Consider the following 24004-nt stretch of genomic DNA (forward strand, 5'->3'; position numbering starts at 1 on the left):
TACAACCATCACAGCATCTTCACGGTCATGTGACTAAAATTCAGGCGCTTGGCAATTGTCTCATACTTGTGACAGGTTGCGGTGTCCCGCGATCCCCTTTTTGTGACTTTCTGACAAGCAAAGTCAATGGGGAAGCCAGATTCACTTAACAACCATCTGGCTAACTTAACAAATAGAGAGATTCACTTAATAACTGTTTCGCTTAGCAATGGAAATTTTGGGCTCCATTTTGGTTCTAAGTCGAGGACTACCTGTATACTTTTGGTACTCTCTTAAGGTGCCACAAATATATTCAAGGCTTTCTGGTTTTTCAAGATGAGTTACATAATTATTTATGTCTGCAGTGGATAGTAAAATCATAGTATTTTATATCTGTGCTGAAAGCCAAAATGCAGGGGAGGTTTTGAGGCCGCCGTGAGGTCATGAGTGTTGAGCTGTCCAATGGTACAAACATTTGCTAAATCCCGCCAGGCTTCTAACTGTCAATCACTTGCTCTTTCAAATTTCACGCTTAATGAATCCTGATTTTTAAATTGTTTATAGAAGAACAGAATTGAGGAGTGCTTGGGGCAGGCTGGGGGAGAGTGAAATTAGATTTTACTTAATTTTTTTTTCCTGCAGACAGGTAAGAAATAACTGTTTTGGGAACAAATTAAGCGAAAGGAAAATAAATCAAGAACATTCCCAGGATGAGGAAGTTAATCAAGTGCATAATTCAAAGATGCACTTCAAAACGCCAAGTAAAGTGTGTGTTGCAACTAGAGACAGATCGTCAAGGATAATGCTTCAGTGGTGGGTTTCAAAATTTTTTACTACAGGTTCTGTGGGTGTGGCTGGGTGAGTGTAGCATGGCTTGGTGGGCATGGCAGGGGAGAGATATTGTAAAATCTCCATTCCCACCCCACTCCAGGGTAAAGATACTGCAAAATCCCCATTTCCTCCTGATCAGCTGGGACTTGGGAGGCAGAGAATAGATGGGGCGGGGCCAGTCAGAATTTTTAATACCGGTTCTCCGAACTATTCAAAATTTCCGCTACCGGTTCTCCAGAACTGGTCAGAACCTGCTGAAACCCACCTCTGTAATGCTTACCCCTTTCCTGCCCAGCACCACACTTGGAAATCCAATTTTAGGAGCATATGCAAGGATGTTCAAGACAAGACAAGGAGCAATGGATGGAAACTAATCAAGGAGAGAAACAATCTAGAACTAAGGAAAAACTTCCTGACAGAGAGGACAATTAACCAGTGAAAACTGCTTGCCTCTAGAACCTGTGAGTGCTCCAACGCTGGATGATTTTAAGAAGAAACCAAACAACCATTTGTCTGAAATGGTGTAGGATCTCATGCTTGAGCAGGAGGTTGGACTAGAAGACCTCCAAGGTCCCTTCCAATTCTAATATTCTGCTATATTCTCCTACCCTCAAAACGACGCTATAGAGCACTGCACACCAGAACAACTAGACACAAGAACGCCATCACTCTGCTAAACAAATAATTCCCTCAACACTGTCAAACTAGTTACTAAATCTGCATTACTAAGGTGAGCAACATTTTTACAATGAGAAAGAGGACACAAATAAATTGAAGAAAAAAGAATATCGTAAACTTGTAAACATAAGCGAATAAACTTGTAAATAAAATTATACATATTTGGAAATTATTAAATAAAGAATGAATTAATAAAATTTGAATTATTGTGCTCACCTGTGTAAGATTCAATATTCACTGAGAAAGAAGTGAGTCTAATGCATGCATGTGTGCCGTGTTGTGTTTCGGTAAGAAGTAAACAAAGGCACTTGCGTGCGGCGCACTCTCTCAAAACAATTCTCCTGTGCGGAGTGCATGCATCTCATAATCGCGTCTCGCCGTACTGTACCGAACCTTGACGAATCGTCATGTCAAATACAAATACATCACATCACATGTAACGGATTGGATCGGCATTGATCAAATAAGGAGATTTACAGATTAGTCTTCAAATATCAAAAAGGAGGACATGTAGGAGGACACGTTTCGAGAGAGGACAGAATTTACAAAAGAAGGACTGTCCTCCCTAAAGGAGGACGATTGGTCACCTTAGCATTAATATTAATCTTCTCATCATTCCTATCACCCATCTCTTTCCACTTATGGCTGTATGGCTGTAACGTTGTTGCTGGTATCCTTAAGATTTATATTGACTGTTTCCCTATGACTATCATTAAGTGTTGTACCTTATGATTCTTGACGAATGTATCTTTTCTTTTATGTACACCGAGAGCGTATGCACCAAGACAAATTCCTTGTGTGTCCAATCACACTTGGCCAATAAAGAATTCTATTCTATTCAATATTCCCAAACTCCTCCACCATTTTTATGGATTATGGATTCTTCTTTTTGGGTATTCAGAAGGATGAGTTTAGAGTTGTTGCGGCCCTCTTAACAACTGCAGTGATTCACTTAACAACTCTGGAAAGAAAGGTCATAAAATGGTGCAAGACTCACCTAACAACTGTCTTGGTTAGCAATGGGAATTTTGGCCTCAATTGTGGTCATAAATTGAGGATTAACTGCACTTAAGAGAAAAAAAGGTTGTAGATCTTTATGGTAAACTACTTTGGTTGGGAATACCTGGTGGGGAATTATATCTTTTTTGAAGTGTAGCATTCAGTACCTAGAACTCACTAAGCTGAGAAAGCTGACATACAAAATTCATATCTTGAACCTTCTGGGAACGAATTTTCATTGGTTGGTCAAATAAATGGGGAGATAACTGCATAATATAGAGAAGTATGGGTTTTGCAAAATTGACTGGTGTATATCAATCTAAACTGGTTTGTTGAGCACTCAAGAGCCACTACGAATGGCTGAGCTGAATGTCAAACAAGTTTAATAAATTATTAGTATTACCCTATTTCATATAATTTGTTTCTTGGGTCCTCCAGTCTTTTGAAGAGAGAAAAGTATTTCTGCCTTATTTTTCTGACGTCCTGTGCATTTCAAAATGCTTTGCTTCACACTGTACAGGGGAAATTGAATTAAGCTGGAACAGACACAGGATTGGCATAAGCAAAGCTAAAAATAAATCCTCAAATAAAAAATTGATTTAACCTGAGACAAAATCGTATTTTGGAATATAATTTCGGCTCTACATGCTTTAATCCAATTTTTTTGCATTTTGCAACCTTTGCAGAAATGTAATTGAAAACTCGGGTGAATGTTGCAACAAAGTTAGTTTTGTCTTTGGCTCTGACAAATTCATACATTTGTCTTTGTTGGCTTTAAGGAACTAACGTGTTTTGCTTTATAGAAGATTTAAACGTAACGGGGAACTATATCTTCTTGAATTTTCAGAATTATGCTGGAATCCAGAATTAAAATCCAATCTGGATGGGGAGAAACCGGCTCAAACTCAACCCTTCCAAGACTGAGTGGCTGTGGTTCCCAGCATCCCAATATAGTCAGATGACTCCATCTCTGACTATTGGAGGCGAGTCTTTGGCCCCCTCGAGAGAGGGCCCGCAATCTGGATGTCCTTCTGGATACGCAGCTGTCCTTGGAGGAACATCTGACGGCTGTGGCCAGGGGGACTTTTTGTCAGGTCTGCCTGATACGCCAGTTGCGGCCCTTTCTTGATCGGGACGCCCTGCACACAGTCACTCATGCCCTCGTCATCTCTTGCCTGGACTACTGCAATGCTCTCTACATGGGGCTCCCCTTGAGGGGCACCCGGAGGCTCCAACTGGTCCAGAATGTGGCTGCGCGGGTAGTTATGGGAGCTGCATGGCGCTCCCATACAACACCTCTCCTGCGTGAGCTGCACTGGCTCCCAGTGGTCTTCCGGGTGCGCTTCAAGGTGTTGGTTATCACCTTTAAAGCGCTCCATGGCATAGGACCTGGATATCTTCGAGACCGCCTGCTGCTACCGACGGCTTCCCATCAACCTGTGTGCTCCCACAGAGAGGGCCTCCTCGGGGTGCCATCAGCCAAACAATGTAGGCTGGTGACCCCCAGGGGGAGGGCCTTCTCTGTGGGGGCACCCACCCTCTGGAACCAACTGCCCCCAGAGATTAGGAGAATCCAAGACCTCGGTGTCTTCCGCCATGCCCTTAAAACCCTCTTTTTTCAGCAAGCCGGGCTGGCCTAATTTTTTTAAGTGTTTTTAAGTGTTTTAAATGGGTTTGTTATTGTTCTTAAATTATGGGGCCAAATTTATATATATTCTTTTAATACTATTTTAATGTTTGTAATTTATGTTTTTATTCGGCTGTACACCGTCCTGAGTCCTCAGGGAGAAGGGCGGTATATAAATTGGATATAAAATAAATAAAATAAAATAAATGTGCCAAATTTAACACATTTGCTCTATACAAAACTGGGTTTTTGAAGTATGTTTATCAATGAATGAATTCAGAAGGTCAAGTTGCTATCAAGTTAGAATGCTGGATGCTAAAATAAGCTCATATAAAGGGTCCACAGAGACCTTTCTATTTAAATTTAGGTACTGATTTCTAAATGAATATTTTTCCATTTCATGCAAATGTCAATTTTTTTTCCAGGATCTGTCCTACACTAAATTCGAAAATGAGTCAAAAGGATTGCTCTTTCAAACCTTTGTAGAACTATTGTCTTCTAGAACACGAAAGTCTTTTGATGTTTACCTGTCTTTTTCTTATTTATTTTTCATTTTTCACATTTTTGAGCCACACATCTCCCTCAGAGGGGGCCTCCTTATAGCAATAGCAATAGACTTAATATACTGCTTCACAGTGCTTTTACACCCCTCTCTAAGCAGTTTACAGAGTCAGCCTCTTGCCCCCAACAATCTCGGTCCTCATTTTACCCACCTCGGAAGGATGGAAGGCTGAATCAACCTTGAGCCGGTGAGATTTGAACTGCCGAACTGCAGCTAGCAGTCAGCTGAAGTAGCCTGCAGTATTGCACTCTAACCACTACGGCACTGTGGCTCTTATATTTATAAAAGGATTAGTAAAATGGCTCAGTGGTTAAAGATGCTGAGCTTGTCAAGTAAAAAGCTGACAGCTCAGATTCAAGACCCGAGCTCTGTGTAAGTGGGGTGAGCTCCTGTTCCTTGCTCCAACTCATGCCCATCTAGCAATTTGAAAGCATGCGAATGAGAGTAGATAAATAGATACCACTTCAGTGGGAAGGTAAGAACATTCCATGTGCCTTTGGCGTATAGACATGCTGGCCACATAACCACAGAAATTGTCTTTGGACAATGCTGGTTCCCTCAGCCAAGAAACGGAGATGAGCACCATGCCTTTAAGTCAGACATGACTGATAGGGAAATGTATTTCGATTTTGTCTACAGACAAAACTTCCCTCCCTCCACCAAAAAAAGAAAAAAAAATGGGGAGGGAATAGCTAAATGTGATACGACAAGTCCACATGAATTTTTGTTGGTTTGCCACATATGCCAACCAAATCAATGCTTGTGCTAGTTTGCGATAGCTTTGCTGGTAGGAAGAGATAGTTTAATTCTCCTAGGGCAGTGATGGCTAACCTTTTCGGCACTGAGTGCTGAAATTGGAGTGCCTGTGAGCGCCAGAACCTGGAAGAGAGCAACTGGTCAGTGCACATGCGCGCGGCGGCCAGCTGCTCCTCTGGGTTTTATCATGTGCATATGTACTGGACAGCTGGTCCGGCATGCATGCACCCCGCCAACTGCTCTCTTCTGGATTCTGGCACACGCATGTGCACCAGTGCAAACCCAGAAGAGCAGTTGGCCACCGCATGTATGTGTGCCAGACCAGCTGGCTGGCAAGCATGCACGTGATAGAACCGTAAGAGCAGCTGACGATGGCACGTGTGCCCACAGAGAAGGCGCTGCGTGCCACCTCTGGCACATGTGCCTTAGGTTCGCCATCACGGTCCTAGGAGATTAAAAAAAAAAAGACCTCTGGGAGGTCTTTAAAATAAGTAGGGGGGAAAAAAGTAAAGAGAAGAGAACTGGAGTAAAAATAATAGCCACTTAAAGGATTAGACCACTGGCAATTGTTGATCTGTGGGTGAGTACAGAACAGTGGACTGACAAATCTGAGCATCAGCCTCTGCTTTTTCATTGCTTGCTTGCTCGGCTGCCATGAAACGGGGGGAGGGGGGAGCTATTGGAATGCCTGGGAGGGGGGGAAGTGAGCTGGTGTAGAAGAGAAGGGAACGTTTTCTTCAGCGTTTTCTTTGAAGCTGATAACAACTCAAGGTCGACCGTCGTGGCATAGCAGGAGGATGGCACCATCGGACGTTGCACCCCACATGACCCCTGGGGGGAATGTGGATTGGATAATTTTCGTTGGACGGTTGGGGGAAGGGTTTTAGGGATGCTTTCTATATGTAATTTTCGCGCCTTTTGCTTCAGCCTTGCTTTTCTTTGGCTGCATTCAGTTCATAATCAGTAAAAGTACCTTTCTCTATGAAAATGGAATTGGGGTTTTTCTTTCTTGAGTATTGAAAGGAGGCACACTTGACACTGAGCTCGTAGTATTTATACAGCCGAAGGCCTGTTTGTTCAAGACCAATTCCAGAGAATAACAGAGCTGGAAGGGACCTCAGAGGTCTTCTAGTCCAATCCCCTGCTCAGGCAGGACACTCTCTACCTTTTCAGACAAACGATTGTCGAGTCCCTTCTTAAAAACGTCCAGTGTTGGAGCACTCACAACTTCTGGAGGCAAGTCCTTCCACCGATTAATCGTTCTCAGTGTGTGGAGATTCCTCCTAGGTTGCTTCTCTCCTTGATGAGTTTCCATCCGTTGCTTCTTGTCCTGCCTTCAGGGGCTTTTGAGAAGAGATTGACCCCGCCCCTTCTTTGTGGCAACCCCTTAGATCAGTGTTAGCAAACCTTTTCATCACCGAGTGCCGAAATGGGGGTGCGTGTGCCCGTGCCCACACGTGTGTATGCCGGGGACTGGAAGAGCAGCCACCTGGGGTGCATGCATGTGCTGGAAACTGGAAGATCATCTTCCCGGCATGCGGATGCCCAGTGGGCAGCTTCTCTTCCGGTTTCCGATGTTCCCACATGCGTGATGACCAGCCGGCCGACACGCCAGAACCCGGGAGAGCAAAGGCCGTTAGCTTGCGTGCCCGGCGAGATGGCTCCATTTGCCACTTTCGGCACGCGTGCCATAGGTTCACCATCACGTCCTTAGATATTGGAAGACTGCTATCAAAATAAAATTTTTGAAATAATACACTTTAGAGCTAACCCGAGCATTCTAAAATTAATTTGGAAAAATAACTGGATTTCAACCAAGAGGTTGAACTTGCAATCTACTCTCTGGTCAAAAAACAAGAGGATAAAGGAACGGAACACTTTGTACGCTGGAAAGAACAGCCAGTGAGATCTGTTCTTTTCATGAAGGGAGGCCACTGACATTATATTTTACTCAAGGACACAATCAGTTGTAGTGTGGCAAGGAGAATGTAAGGGCATCTCACATACTGTGTTTTGTGCAACAACTCCAGGCCCGCATCTGTGGAAGCTAAAGTGACATATTTGACCCAGCTATGGTTCATTAAGAAATGGACCAAAATTTTATTTTATTTTTTTCTAGTAGAAGTATTGAAGTTCTGCAGAGAGGTTATCGGCCTATTTTCCCATTGGTGGAAAATCTTGCCTTGCTCCATTTCCCTTCTCTATAGGTTTGCATCTTTCTTTCTTTCTTTCTTTCTTTCTTTCTTTCTTTCTTTCTTTCTTTCTTTCTTTCTTTCTTTCTTTCTTTCTTTCTTCCTGCCTTCTTTTTCTGCCTTCTTTTTCTTTCCTTCCTTCCCTTCCTCCTCCTTTTTTCTTTCTCTCTTTTTTCTTTCTCTCCTTCCTTCCCTCTTTCTTTCTTTCTTTCTTTCTTTCTTTCTTTCTTTCTTTCTTTCTCTTTCTTTCTTCTTTCTTTCTCTCTCTCTCTTCCTTCCTTTCTTTCTTTCTTCCTTCTTTCCTGCCTGCCTTCTTTTTATTCTTTCTTTTTCTTTCCTTCCTTCCTTCCCTTCTTCCTCCTTTTTTCTTTCTCTCTCTCTTTTCTCTCTCTCTTTTTCTTTCTCCTTCTTTCCTTCCTTCCTTCCTTCCCTTTATTCTTTCTTTCTTTCTTTCTTTCTTTCTTTCTTTCTTTCTTTCTTTCTTTCTCTTTCTTTCTTTCTCTCTCTCTCCCTTCCTTCCTTCCTTCCTTCTTTCCTGCCTGCCTTCTTTTTCTTCCTTCTTTTTCTTTCCTTCCTTCCTTCCCTTCCCCTTCCTTTTTTCTTTCTCTCTCTCTTTTCTTTCTTTCTCTCTTTTTCTTTCTCTCTCCTTCCTTCCTTCCTTCCTTCCTTCCTTCCTTCCTTCCTTCCCTTTCTTTCTTTCTCTCTCTCTTTTTCTTTCTTTCTTTCATTCATTCATTCATTCGAATGCTCAGCAGTAGATGCGAAATTCAATTGTTCATGGAAGGTTGGGCTCCAATTTTGCACCCTCCTTTAGGACAATTGGAGAATTTCCTTGATCGTAAATTTTGGAGGTCAGCAATGGTGAAGACAACCACAAGTTGGCTTAAAACTGATTGTAAAGTTTGGGAAGTGAAAACTGGGACAGCATGAAAACCCATAAAGTGTTCTACAGAAAATTGTCTGCTTTTCTTTTCTTACACTTATCCCATTTTCCTTCCTCATTTCTCCTTTTTTTAGGACACGGATCACCATCTCTATACCAAGAGTCTGACACACCTGAGCACAATCAAAATCTAAATGGATATTTATCTCAACCTTAAAAGAAATCTTGAAAAAAATCTTGAAAAAAAAATCATTACCTCCAAGATGTAATTTGGAGAATTCACAGCATTTGTAGAGGAACGCCAGTTCAATAAACACAGGTCAAAGAAAGGTATTAGAATAGGAGGAGGTCTTCTATTCCAACCCCCTGTTCAAGCAGGAGATCCTATACCGTTCCAGACAAATGGTTGTCCAATCTCTTCTTAAAAACCTGAAGTGATGGAGCACCTACAACTTCTGAAGCTATTCAATCAGAATAGAGCTGAAGCAGGGGATTGGACTGGAAGACCTCCAAGGTCCTTTCCATTTCACCTAGGTCAGTGTTTCCCAAACTTTTGACATATGTGTACCCCTTCTATAATTTTCGTAACGCTGAATACCCCTCGTAAAAAACATATGGTACCCCTGGGGGTACGCGTACCACACTTTGGGAAACACTTAGATGATCTGTCCCCATCCACACACACACACAAACACAGCCAGCCGAGGGTTAAGGAAACACTTTGGCACACACCCAGGTCTTTATCTCCAACTTGGCAGCGATTTACACACCGTCTGCCAAGTGCATTTATTTCCACAAAACAGAAAGATAAGATACTTAGCGTGCAAAAGTCCAATCAGAATAATATTCCTCTCAGCAGTTTCCGGACGAGGCTTTAGTGACTATCCAAGGTTTACTTTTGTTCGTCACAAGGATCACTGGCCACCACCCTCTATTATATAGTCTCTGGGGTGTGGTCCAGTGACTCAGTTCTAATCCCTAGCATGCCTCCTGAGCTGCTGCAATCGTTTATCACGCCTTCGGAGGCGTGCGTCCAGGAATGATGTCTCTCCCTCGCTCTCATCCGAGCCACCTGTCTCCCTGCTAATCTCCTCTCCCTCGGCTGGCACCTGAGACAGTGCCAGAGGGGAGGGGCCTGGAGAGGGAGGCCTGGCTGACTCCTCTTCCTCATGCTCGGAGCTTTCTTCCTCCGATGGGACAGGCTCAGAGGGCGGGGCCAGAACACTTAGATAACACTGCAATTCTCCGGCGTTTAAACAGCTCCGCGGCTCAACGTCAACTGTTAATGTTCCCGCAGTTTAAAAATGGCTGAACCCGAGCTGCGCGAAGGATGCACAGAAGTTCCCGCCATAATGAGTTGCGATACGATGTACGATGGCCCCAGTTCCCGTGTAAAAGCTGCGATACGCGCCTATTTCTTTCCTTGTTCTGTGGGCGCAGCTAAGCACGGTGCAGTGGATATTCCCACGTGATCCCCACCAAACTCCGGTGCAACGTGTACCCCCACCAAACTCTTCCTGTACCCTTGGGGGTACGCGTACCACACTTTGGGAAACACTGACCTAGGTGGTTGTCTTTTCTTAAAAACCTCCAGTGATGAAGCACCCACAACTTCGGAAGGCAAAGCTGTTCCACTGATTAATTGTCCTCACTGTTAGGAAGTTTCTCCTTAATTCCAGGTTGCTTCTCTCCTTGGTTAGTTCCCATCCGTCGCTTTTTCTCTTGCCTTCTGGTGCTTTGGAAAATAAATTGAGCTTCTATTCTTTGTGACAGCCCCTCAAATACTGGAATACCGCTATCCATGTTCCCCTAGTCCAGGGGTGTCAAACTTGATTTCATTGAGGGCCGCATCAGGGTTGTGTTTGACCTCGGAGGGCCGGGGGTGTGGCGTGGCTGAGGGTGGATGTGGCCATAGTGGGTGTGGCCACCACCATTTGTGGTGGTCCCCTGCATCCCGTTTTCACTGGTAGAGGCACCGTGGCCTGGTTCTTTGCTGTTTCTAGGCCGGTTCTGCAGGCCAGATCTAAGCATCCGTGGACCTTGAGTTTGAAACTCCCGGCCTAGTCCTGCTCTTCATTAGACTAGAGATAACCAAATCCTGCAACCGTTCTTTATACGCTTTAGTCTCCAGACCCTTAATCATCCTAGTTGCTCTTCTCTGCACTTTTTCTAAAGTCTCAACCTCTTTTTTTTTTTTTTTTTTTTGTAATGCGGTGATCAAAACTGGATGCAGTATCCCAGGTGGGGCCCACATCTCATGTATCCTCCCTGTAAAGGTACAATATCTATTTTCTTATTCTTCATAGGTGTGGGTGTGGCTTACTGATGATGGCTAACGAGCCAGAAATAGATCTATAGCAGTATCTCACCAGGCAGCAAGGGCCTGCTGGCTGCCAGAAAGAAAAAAGCCCAGAATCGAGTGGATGTGACTCCACTGAGCTAGGGCTGCGGGAAAACCATGGTTATGTAGGAAAAACCTGGCTAAAAGAAAAACACACCCACACCCACACCCACATATATATATATAATATTTATATTTCGCTGATAAAGAAATAAAGGGAGAGTAGTATAGATCTATTTCAAGTTATTTAGCTCTCATCAGCTAGCCACACCCTTACTCGGATTCAAACTCGGGCTGCCTACGTATTAGGCAGTTGTATTAACCTCTGAGCCACAAGTACTCCTCCCTTCATCAGCTTGAGCCAGGGGAGAGATTAACTGTTTTTCTATCGAGGCACCTGGTCTACCCCAACATGTGGGAGGGAGCACACTGCTTCCCTTTCACCTTTCAGCTCAGGGAGCTCCTGCTCAGGGAGGAGAACTTGTGGCTCAGAGGTTAGTACAACTGCCTAATATGCAGGCAACCCAAGTTCGAATCTATACTAGTCTCCCTTTATTTCTTTATCAGCGAAATATAAATTTGGTATAAAAATGGTTTGTCGTGAATGCGACTGCTTGAGAGCTCCTGGATTGGAGCTGAAAGGCGAAAGGGAAGCAGTATGCTCCCTCCCACATGTTGGGGTACACCAGGTGCCTCGATAGAAAAACACTTTTATATATATATATATATGTATATATATATATATATATATATATATATATATATATATATATATATATATATATATGTTTATGTAAGTTTTCACGGGTATGTATGTGTGTATAGTTAATATTTCGGGTTTCTTCCCGTGTAATTGTGGATATATCCCTAAAAGGGTAGAAGCGACGTTTTTTGGCAGATGGGATTCTGCCGAAACGTCGCTTCTACCCTTTTAGGGATATATCCACAATTACATGGGAAGAAACCCGAAATATTAACTATACACACACACACATACACACACACACACACACACATCTATATCTATATCTATATCTATATCTATATCTATATCTATATCTATATCTATATCTATATCTCCTGCCGTATTTGAAATTGAGATGACTCTGCCATCTCATTGACACTAGAAAGCATTCTGGGACCTGACCCCAAAGTTTTTTTCCCCCTATCCATATTTTTTTACAGCAGAGGCCTTCAAACTTGGCAGCTTTAAGTTATGCTGGCTGGAGAATTCTGGGAGTCGAAGTCCACAAGTCTTAAAGCTGCCAAGTTTGAAGACCTCTGTTTTACAGGCTCCAAAATTGTGATGCCAAACATAATTCCTAGTGTAGGACCAACAGAGCTAACAGACACAGCCTGTTTAACCTGTTGTACAGTCTGCCAACTCTACAGCCTTTCCAGTTTTCCATGTCATTTACCAAGTATTAGAGTGGGATGGAAAACAGCTGGTTTTCGAGATGTTCTCGGAAAGGTTTCAACAGCTATTGAGCGATCTTGAGCAAATACTCCCTACGCTCGATTCACCTACTGCACAACATTTCCAGAACCTCCTTAAGTATTTGATCAATCAATGTTACCGATGTTACTTTTAAATGGAACATGCCTGGAGGTAGACTTGAGTTAATTACAATTTTGTAACTTGGGGGACTCTTTTAACACAATTTTCCTATCTCCCATTATTATCAAATCCCAAATCAAATTATGCTTAAGCTTTAATGCCTCCTTGAAGTTACAACACTAGCAAATTCTCCAATTTATACAGGTTTAATACTAAAAAAAAGACCATTTATCTGGAAGTCTACTAGTCTAGCGGATGGAATCCTCTTTCTAAGCTGAGAATGCATTCGTGTTAAAATGGCCACTTGGCAGCTGATATTAAGAAATACGCCCACTGCATATATTTTGCGTATTACGTTTTTTAAGTTATGAATTTATCGATCATATCCATCATCCTCTTCATCCACCTATCCACTTGGTAGTTATTGCATTACATTCTTGATTAAATTATGTAAATCACGTAACTATGGAGATACTGCAACGGTCCTAAGTGTGAAAAATGGCTGCGAGATACTTTTTTCAGTGCCGTTGTAACTTTGAACGGTCACTAAACAGACGTTGTAAGTCAAGGGCTACCTGTATTATTTTTTTCTAAAACCAGAACACGAAAGAACTAATATAAACAATCCCTGTGCATTGCTTTGCCTCAATACAATTTGGACCACGTGAAGACTCATGTAGATCAGATGTCGGTTTCAGCCGGTTCTGACCAGTTCTGGAGTACCGGTAGCGGAAATTTTGAGTTGTTCGGAGAACCGGTAAATACCACCTCTACTGGCCCTGCCCCATCTATTCTCTGCCTCCCGAGGCCCAGCTGATCAGGAAGAAATGGGGATTTTGCAGTAACCTTCCCCGCCACGCCCACCAAGCCATGCCACGCCCACCAAGCCATGCCACGCCCACCAAGCCACGCCCACAGATCCGGTAGTAAAAAAAAATTTGAATCCCACCACTGATGTAGATCTATTCCCCGTATGTAAAATCACAAATCACTCAGTCCATCCATTAATAGTCTAAAGCCATAGTGATGTTTTTTTAAAAGAGATATATATATATATTAAAATTCTTAATTTGTTTAAAACAAAGATATCATATTGATACGAGGACAAAGAACATAAAGTTGTTTAATTAACCTCAAGCAACACCCCCTGTCCCGCCCCCCCCCGGCAGATTTTCCTCAGAGTCTATCAAAAGCTGACATGGTCATTGCTGTAATTCCAAATGAAGGCCTTCAAAAGAAAAAATTAAATGTCAATAATATAAATTTATAATCTGTGCAAAAGCTAACCCTTTCTGGTTGGAAAAGATTTCGCAAATCCTTCCCAGCTTATTTTAAAAAATGTCAAGCCTAAAATTTGAAGAACCCTTCCAGAATACTAATCATATTATTTTTACATTTCTGCTACACATACATACACACACACATGTACACACATATATACATTCATACCAGGGGTGAAATGCTCCCGGTTCGGACTGGATCGCCCGATCCGGTAGTGATGGAGGCGGATGGTTCAGAGAACCGGTAGCAAAAATCCCTGCCCCCCTCCCCATGTCCAGCTGAACCGCACAATCATCAGAGGCTGTTTTTTTAACTTTTAAAAGCATTTTTTCTACAAAATTTCTTCGGCCGAAAAAATGCTTTTAAAAGTAAAAAAAAAAAAAAAGCCTCTGATGATCGCGGCGGCTCGCCTGGGATCCTCAAAGGCTTTTAAAAGAAAAAAACCCTTTTTTTCTTTTAAATGGCTCTGATGATCCAAGCTGAGTTGCCTGATCGTCAGAGGCATTTAAAAGGAAAAAAGTCTCTGCTGATCAGGCAACTCAGCTGGGATCATCAGAGCCATTTAAAAGAAAAAAAAGGGGGGGTTTTCTTTTAAAAGCCTCTGACGATCCAAGCTGAGTTGCCTGATCGTCAGAGGCATTTAAAAGAAAAAAAGTCTCTGCCGATCAGGCAACTCAGCTGGGATCATCAGAGCCATTTAAAAGAAAAAAAAAGGTTTTTTTTCTTTTAAAAGCCTCTGACGATCCAAGCTCAGTTGTCTGATCGGCAGAGACTTTTTTCCTTTTAAATGCCTCTGACGATCAGGCAACTCAGCTCAACCTCTTCGCCAAAGAGGTTGTAGAAAAAATGGTTTTAAAAGTAAAAAAAAAAAAAAAAAATTGGCCACCCCCACACAGTCACATTATCCCCCCCCCAAGCCATGCCCACAGAACCAGTAGTAACAAATTTTAGATTTCACCACTGATACATACATGCATACATACATGCATACATACATACATACATCAGTGGTGGGTTGCCCCCGGTTCGGACCGGTTCACAAGAACCGGTAGTAAAATTGGTGGGAGGCCCTGCCCACTGCCCCGGATGTCATCATCGGTGATCTGCGCATGAGCAGAAGCAAGTGCGTGTGCTAGTAAAGATAAGTAGAATCCACCCCTGACATACATACATACATACATACATACATACATACATACATACATATGTATATGTGTGTGTGTGTATATATATATATGTGTGTGTGTGTGTGTGTGTGTATGTGTGTGTACTATTTCTTTTTGGAAATTGGACAAATACTTTACTTCCAATTTGGTAGAACAATAAATTTATTATCGATTTCAGAAATGAGCTTCACCAAAATAAAGGGGTTATAGTCATTTTCTTTTTTTAAAAAAAATTATTATTATTAAATTTATTTTATTTAAATTTTTATCATTTTAAATTAAGGGCTGTATGCTGCCCAGAGTCACTTATAAGATGGGCCATACAAATTTAATAAATAATTTAAACATTTACAAACATCATAAACTCCCTAGGTGCTTTCCCTATAATTGGAAGGAAAGGAGTGGCAGAATCAGGGGGCAGAGTTAAAAGAGGAATCAGCTTAGAATCTCTACATAACCACAAGCAAACTAAGTCCAACATCCTTTGAGTGCTATTGACACTTATCTAACTCCAAGCAGATACTGTTAGTTGAGAAGACTCTTGTGCATAGGCATGAGTAACAATAAAACAGTTTAATTGGATCTTCCTCCTCCTCCTCTTCTTCTTCTTCTTTCTCCTCTTCTTCTTCTTCCCCGTCTCTCTATTCTTCCCCCTCTTCCTCTTCTTTTCCCCTTCTTCCTCCTCCTCCTCCTCCTCTTCTTCTCCTTGTCCTTGTCCTTCTTCACCACCACCACCACTATCAATCATCAATCATCATTATCATCATCAATCATCATCCAATAAAGGACCTTTTAATATCAGGCAATGTTTCATTATATCAACTTGCCTATTTTTTCCTCCCCTCTCCTAATTTCTGATTGATAATCCCTCCTGTCTTTCCATCTTCCTTCCTTCCTTCCTTCCTTCCTTCCTTCCTTCCTTCCTTCCTTCCTTCCTTCCTTCCTTCCTTCCTTCCCTCCCTCCCTCCCTCCCTCTCTTCTCCCATTGGACAGAAATGTCCTTCCTCCCTCCCTCCCTCTCTCCTTTCTCCCATTGGACAGAAATATCCTTCCTTCCTTCTTTCCTTCCTTCCTTCCTTCCTTCCTTCCTTCCTTCCTTCCTTCCTTCCTTCCTTCCTTCCTTCCTTCCCCCTCTCTCCTTCCCTCCCTCCCTCCTTTCTCCCATTGGACAGAAATATCCTTCCTTCCTTCCTTCCTTCCTTCCTTCCTTCCTTCCTTCCTTCCTTCCTTCCTTCCTTCCCCCCTCTCTCCTTCCCTCCCTCCATCCTTTCTCCCATTGGACAGAAATGTCCTTCCTTCCTTCCTTCCTTCCTTCCTTCCTTCCTTCCTTCCTTCCTTCCTTCCTTCCCTCCCTCCCTCCCTCCCTCCCTCTCTTTTTCTCCCCTTCCTTTCACCATCTCAGCAGCAGTCACCTTTTCCTATGGTAAAATTATGAAGCTCTATGCGATTTGTTTAGTCTCAGGGTAGCTTTCTAGCTAGAAGGAAGAACAGATTTTGTTTTGGATATATACATTATTCAGGTGAGCAGAGAGCCCTGGTTCACAGCACGCTCCCACCGAGTCCATTCCTCTGAAAAAAAGTTCAATAAAAGACGCCGATACTTATTGAAAAGAAATCCCCACTGAAGATTTGGTTCTGAGTAAACAATAAATATTTATTGGAAGGCTTTTGACTGACTAGAGAAGCATATATTTCCAAACAAAGTTGTACGTGAAAAAGTAGATAATAAACTCTTTTTAAAGCATACTTTTAAAGAGAGTGAATCCTTCATCTGTAGGGCCTCAGGTAGGACCTTTGCAATATAGCAGGGATATCAAACTCAAGGCCTGGGGTTTGGCCCGGCCTGCAGGGTGCTTAGATCTGGCCTGCGGGGTTACCCTGGAAACACCAAAGGACCAGCCCGCAGTGCCTCTGCCAGCGAAAAAGGAGCTCTGGAGGGCCGCCTGTGCCCCCCCCCCCCGAGCTCCATTTTTGCTGGCAGAGGGTTGCAGGAAGCCCTCACAGCCGTAAATGGAGCTCAGGAGCTTGTTTTTGCTGGCAGAATGCTCAGGCCACCACAGGAGCCCCTGACATGAGCTGGCCATGGCCCCCCAGCTACGCTGCCCCTCCACCAAGGTCAAACACAACCCTGATATGGCCCTGAATGGAATTGAGTTTGAAACCCCTGCAATATAGTAAGGCTGCCATTAAGTAGGCTTGTCGTAACTCTCAGTTTGCTATTAGCATTGTCTCCCCAAATAGTTTATGAACGGTAGATCGTCTTTTCTTTGAAGATGTTCTACTCTGCCAACAGAAACACCTGAAGCAATCGAGTATGTTCTTGAAAGGTGGGCGAAAGGCAATGAGAATATTAAAAGACTGAGAAGATATTAATAATGTTCTAGTCTTCTGCTTGGAAGACTTGGAAACTAGCTAAGTGGTTGAAGGTTGTATTCAACCAAACAAGAACTTTCAGTTGATGGAGGAAGACCATTAGAACAGAGGTCCCTCAACCCCTGGCATGCTAGCAACCATGCAACAAAGGAAGCCCCAACTGCGAGATGCAGGCAGCATCAGCAACCATGACCCCCTCCGTTCTGTGGAGAAACCTTTCTCCACGGAACTGGTCGCTGGTGCCCCAAAGGTTGGAGGCCACTGCTCTAGAAGGCAGGAAGAGCTTGGTTGCTATTGGATACATCCCATCTTTCCTATAGCTGGGAAAGATCAAGAAAGCAAGAATGATAGAGTCTACTAAAGTAGGTGTCAGCACTTCAATCTGCATTTACTCTAGTGCTGACATAAGAAGGAGAAGAGGGGGCAGCTGGCAAGAGGATGCTTGACTTCTCACCTACTTATTTTCCCTGAAGATATTATCCCCTAGGAGATGAGATGGGAGGGGGGACATTCCTGGGAGCTGAAGTAATAGATATAGGGAGAGTGATTTGGAAGAGGGCCAATGAGACGCAGAGAATTGGGGAACGGAAAGGGAAGGTTTGGGGTCAGGAAGTCAGAGTTGGCTACGCCACAATCGGGGACAGGTTGTCGTGCTTAATAAAATGGAAGATTTCTTCAAAGACTATGTGTTTGGAAATGCAATTTATTTTAATTGAGACGACATCGAAACCTGACAGTAGGGGGTCCCCAAATTTTGGACTACGGACCGCTACAAGTCCAGAGAGATTCAGTCGGCATAACTGGGAATCCTAGTTGATTGATGTACACTGGAAAACAAACGGTTGTCTGTGACAACAGGCCACTCCCAAACCCCTACTATTTATTTCCCAGCCAAGGAGGGGCTGCCTAATGTCTACGTGTTTTTCCCTGAGAGCCAGCTTATTGCTTTCTGTTCCTCTCCTCTCCTCTCCTCTCCTCTCCTCTCCTCTCCTCTCCTCTCCTCTCCTCTCCTCTCCTCTCCTCTCCTCTCCTCTCCTCTCTATGCATTCGTGCATCTGGGATGGGCCCCATCTGTTCTTCCTGTCACTCAGCTCAGGCCCCAAAGACAGCTACCTCTCCACCTGGGGGGAGGACGGAACATCCCAGCTCTGCATATGTCTCTGATTCTGCTTCCTCATCAGAGCCTTCCAAAGGCTTCAAAGACGACCCAGGCTCCCCCTCTTCCCCTTCTCGTCTGACTCTGCTGCTAGCTCTGCTGGCAGCCAACGGGCCACAAGAGTCCGTGGAAAAATTGTCTTCCACGAAATTGGTCTCTGGTCCCAGAAAGTTTAGAGGCTGCTGCCCTAGAGACATTTCTAATGCTCACGATGGGGTTAAGTTTAGAATTTTGGAAACTGCAAGAGGAATTTCCAATCCTCTTGATAGTTCATTAAGAGGGATTGTCATCGAGTGGTTTGAAATGTTTTCCCCCAGCTTTCTTGCCGCCTGGGATGAGTTGCCGGAAGATTTTCCCCCAATTGTTTATCTAGGGATTTGGCTTTTGAAGAGCTACTTCGTTTTGACGATAATGTTTTGCTTTCTTCAGCAGGGTAAAATAACTGGTGGGCAGACCCCGTTAAGTGCTTTTGTTCCAGTTTACAAACTCGAATGCAGTTTATCTGTTAAGTCAGGCATTAAGAAGAGGTGGGATTTTCATTTAAAAGTCAACTTTTCAGCAGTTGGGCCAAAAAAAGAATGTAGGACTGCTAAACGGCAAAATGATAAAGTCGTTATCAGCACTTCTGACGATGTTTGGTGATGAAAATAAACTTATAAGAAGAAGCGATACAGCAGTTTCTGCAATAGTCTAGAGACAGCCTATGAATATTCATGAATGCGTCATAGGCAAACCTGATAAAGATCTCTTACATTCCATTCAGCAGGTCATTTAAAAATACATTATCGAAAATATATTTTTTTAACTGTCTCTGGGCCATTAGCTGGAAGCGATAGAGAAGAAGAGAGACTGCTAGAAACGGCCCCAGATTAGTCAGATTTACAAAACAAAAATAAACAGATCGCTGCAAATGATCAGCTGAAAAGTCGTCGTCTTAATTCTGCAAAAGAAGAGATTGATAATCCTGGAATATTTTGGAACAAAGGACTTAGGACTGATGAAACAAAACAGGCATGCTTCCCACAGGATACTTTCGGAATAAAATTGTGACACATTTGAAGAAAAAGAACAACAATACTTTGATAAATGGGATGACAATTTTTTTTCAGAAGCGATTGGTCGTTGCCTCCTTCCTAGGGCCAAGAAGAAGTGACTGGCCCAAAGTCACCCAGGTGACTGTATATCTAAGGCAGTAGTGGGATTCAGCCTGATTCAGCTGGCGAACCAGTAGTTAAATTGCTGGCTGGCCCCACCTCTCCCCACCCCTTCCAGGAGTCCCCATGCGCCCATTTTTGCTCTCAGGTAAGTGCAGGAAGGCCTACTAGGCCCAAAATAGGGTGTGGAGGGTACAACGTGGCCCCCACAGCCCATTTTTGCTCCCAGGGGGCTGCAGGGAGGCCTACTAGGCACAAAATGGGGTGCGGAGGGGACGGAGCTTCCCCTCGCGATCCATTTTTGCTCCCAGGGGGTGTAGGAGGCCAAGTGCTGCCTGTCACACCTCCTGGCCATGCCCACCATGGCCACGCCCACCCAGCCGGTCATTAGGGCAGAGAACTGGTTGTTAAATTATTTGAATCCCACCACTGATCTAAGGTCGAACTAGAATTCACAGTCTCCCAGTTTCTAGCCTGATGCTTTCACCACTAAACTGGCGCTTCTGGGGGGGAGGGGTGTTCGCAGTTCTGAATGTCACATCATCACCTTGTGAGTAAAGCATACACCTGATGCCTTCACCATTACATAAAACTGGCATTTGTGAGTGAGTGTGTTTGCAGTTTTGGATGTCACAACCTCACCTCGTGAATAAAACACATGAGTACCTGACTATTCATTTACAAGACACTGTGAGGATTTTGAAAATGTCCTTCATTACTGTTTCTCACTTCCGTAATGGACAATTAAGCTACAGATAAATTAAACAATAAAGGTAACACATCAGAGAAGCGACAACATTGCAGGTTTCCATCCATCTACTTGAATCTCTGAGTCATTTAGCTCAGTGGAATCTCTCTTCCAAGTGCAACTTTGATACCGGTCACACATCTCGTACACTTGGTATCACAGAACAATGAGACAACCAGTTAATATCGACAACCAAATTTCAGTTTAATTTGGGAAAAGTCCAAAATATTTTGGATTACAGTTGACCCTGTCATCCTGACTGTGGAATTTTAGGAAAAATATAACAGTTGCCTTAAGATATCATCAAGTTTCACTAAATAAACCATGATGGCGCAGTGGTTAGAATGCACTATTGCAAGCTAGCTTTGCCCACTGCCAGCAGTTCGATCCTTACTGGATCAAGGTTGACTCAGCCTTCCCTTCTTCCGAGATTGGTAAAATGAGGACCCAGATTGTTGTGGGCAATAGGCTGACTCTTTAAACCGCTTAGAGAGGGCTGTAAAGAACTGTAAAGTGGTATATAAGTCTAAGTACTATTGCTATCCTTCCTTCCTTCCTTCCTTCCTTCCTTCCTTCCTTCCTTCCTTCCTTCCTTCCTTCCTTCCTTCTTCTCTTTCTCATTCTCCTTCCTGGTGGCACAGTGGTTAGAATGCAGTATTGCAAGATAGCTTTGCCCACTGCCAGCAGTTTGATCCTTACCGGATCAAGGTTGACTCAGCCTTCCCTCCTTCAGAGGTTGGTAAAATGAGGACCCAGATTGTTGTGGGCAATAGGCTGACTCTGTAAACCGCTTAGAGAGGGTTGTAAAGAACTGTAAAGTGGTATATAAGTACTATTGCTATCCTTCCTTCCTTCCTTCCTTCCTTCCTTCCTTCCTTCCTTCCTTCCTTCCTTCCTTCCTTCCTTCCTTCCCTCCCTCCCTCCCTCCCTCCCTCCCTCCCCTTCCCTTCCCATCCCTTCCCTTCCCTTCCCTTCCCTTCCTTCTTCTCTTTCTCATTCTCCTTTCTGGTGGCGCAGTGGTTACAATGCAATATTGCAAGCTAACTCTGCCCACAGCCAGCAGTTCAATCCTGACCAGCTCAAGGTTGACTCAGCCTTCTGTCCTTCCAAGGTCAGTAAAATGAGGACCCAGATTGTTGCGGGCAATAGGCTGACTTTGTAAACCGCTTAGAGAGAGCTATAAAGCACTGTAAAGCAGTATATAAGTCTAAGTGCTATTGCTATTGCTGATAAGGTCTCAGGCAGCATCCCCCTGGACCCTTTCAAGGGGCAGCTGCTGGCCTACTCAAGGAGAGTAAACCAGGCGTATCTTCGAGCAGTTTTGAAACTCCTTTTTTTTTTGGCAAGAAGTTTCTTTTGTACTCCTATGGGATCCATTTACCGTTTGACAACAACAACAAAAAATTGATTTACATACCGAAAAGTTTGGGTCAGGTATTCCAATGTTTTTCTATCTTCTTTCCCATCCCCCATTTGGGAATTCCGAGAGTTTGACGTTTGCACATCTTAAAAGTTGTTGACGTTGTGAAATACTGAAGTTTAACGCAGTGTGGGTTTGGAGAAAGCACAGCACAGCAGTTTTGTTTTTTTTTCCTCAGAAATTCACACTAGCAATAATTTCTGTCTTTGTCCTCTCGGCCGTAAGCCTTCTGTCTGTTCTTTTGTGCAAGTTCCCTCCCCCCGCCCTCTGTTGCAACGGAACAATTGACCTGAAGAACTACTAACACAAAGAGAGAGCGGAGGGCAGTTTTTGCATGCTTGCAATAAAGCTGAGATAATTGTATTTGTGACCACACTAAAAGCAACGTTTCTCCCGATGTCTAAAATCCTAAATACATTGGCCCAGTCCTCCACACTTCTCCCTTCTTACTCCAACGATCAGTGGTGGGATGCTGCCGGTTTAACCGGTTCGGTGATTGCGTGCTGCTCATGCGTGCACAGTTTTACAAATACTAACCTTCTGTGTTACCACTTGGGGGTAACACAGCTGAGGCACGGCAATCCGTTCTGCCGCGCCAATCAGCTGAAAAGATAAAGGTAAGTAAAGCGCAGGGGCGGGCCGACCTGATCATTGAAGCTACCAGTTCGCGCGAACCGGTCCGAACTGGTAGAATTCCACCCCTGCCAACGATCCTCTTTATAGATAGTCCTCAGCCCTCATTTAGTGTTCAAAAACACAAGACAGAACCTGCCCTCTTGTTTAAAATCTCAACATCTAAGGCTTTAAAAAATAAATAAATAAATAAAGCACCATTTCTTCCATTTATTTTTCAGAAAGGCCATGAATCTTGTATTTTTCACCCAGCCAAGTCAGAATCCAATGCAGTTAGCTTGAAGTATTTATGAACACCGCAGTGGTGGGTTTCAAATTTTTTTACTACCGGTTCTGTGGGTGTGGCTTGGTGGGTGTGGCTTGGTGGGCGTGGCAGGGGAAGGATACTGTAAAATCTCCATTCCCACCCCACTCCAGGGGAAGGATACATCAAAATCTCCATTCCCACCCCACTCCAGGGGAAGGATACATCAAAATCTCCATTCCCATCCCACTCCAGGGGAAGGTTACTGCAAAATCCCCATTTCCTCCCGATCAGCTGGGATTTGGGAGGCAGGGAATAGATGTGGGCGGAGCCAGTCAGAATTTTTACTACCGGTTCTCCGAACTACTTAAAGTTTCCGCTACCGGTTCTCCAGAACTGGTCAGAACCTGCTGAAACCCGCCTCTGAAACACACACATATTTGAAGGCTGAAATCAAACTGACATTTTAAAGAAACAAATACACAGTTTGTTTCTACGTACTGTTTAAACACACGTTAGGCAATTCTTATTTTTAAAGTTGATCAAATCTTCCAGGTGTATATTTAATATTTCAATGCTTTCTCTTTAGGCGTGGTTGGATATTTCAAAACTTGACGTGTAATTAATTGAATCACAATACATGAATAAATCCTCAACTCTAAACTTGAGAGTCTGAATTACCCATAATTTTAAATTTATGTGTTTCTTCCTGAGAAAAGAACTGTTGGATTTATTCATTTAAAAGGAAAATATCAAGACAGCGTCGGAGAAACAGACCGAGCTGTTTGCAATAATAAAACCGAAATAACATAGAAATGTATTAAAACACAATAGACGTAAGCAATTTTTCCACTGTAGGGCATAACCACTGCTATATAAAAGCATTGTTGATCTTCCCTAAAGTAATTCACAGTTGCCTTTTTCCTCATTCAAGCATTTTAGATGCGATACTGTGATTCTAAAAAATATACTTGTGCATCTACATATCTTTATTAAAAAGGACATCAGTTGTAACTTCAGGTTCTGTGTGAGTTGTGTGTGTTCCTAGACCAGGAGGCTCTACTCTTGGTTATTCATACCCTGGTCATCCCAAAAGTGCTTTTTCAAAAGGCACCGGAACTTCCTGGTTTTCCTTGAAGACGTTTCACTTCTCATCCAAGAAGCTTCTTCTTGGATGAGAAGCGAAACGTCTTCAATGTCTCCAAGAAAATCTAGTTGTCTATTGAAAAAAACACCTTTGGGACAACCATGACCTGGATGACTGAGAGTCTCTAAAGATGTCGTATCCTGGTCATATCTAGATAGATGTTCTGACCTAGGCTTCCTTAGAAATTAAACAGCACAAATTTAGTCCGGGCAAACCTCTTTAAATCATACGGCTGTAAATTACTTTCATTTACAGCCCGCAAGGCGTGATAAACAG

The 24004-nt window shown here is 43.3% G+C and overlaps 1 protein-coding gene across 22 annotated transcripts in view; it reads right to left on the reverse strand.

Annotated features, from left to right (window-relative positions):
• The window catches only part of MAGI2 (membrane associated guanylate kinase, WW and PDZ domain containing 2), a 630648-nt gene that overhangs the window by 365907 nt on the left and 240737 nt on the right, over positions 1-24004 (reverse strand). The gene's annotated exons all lie outside the window — the stretch shown is intronic.

Source organism: Pantherophis guttatus, chromosome 7, assembly GCF_059756535.1.
Source record: "Pantherophis guttatus breed Tessera chromosome 7, ASM5975653v1, whole genome shotgun sequence".
Taxonomy (NCBI): domain Eukaryota; kingdom Metazoa; phylum Chordata; class Lepidosauria; order Squamata; family Colubridae; genus Pantherophis; species Pantherophis guttatus.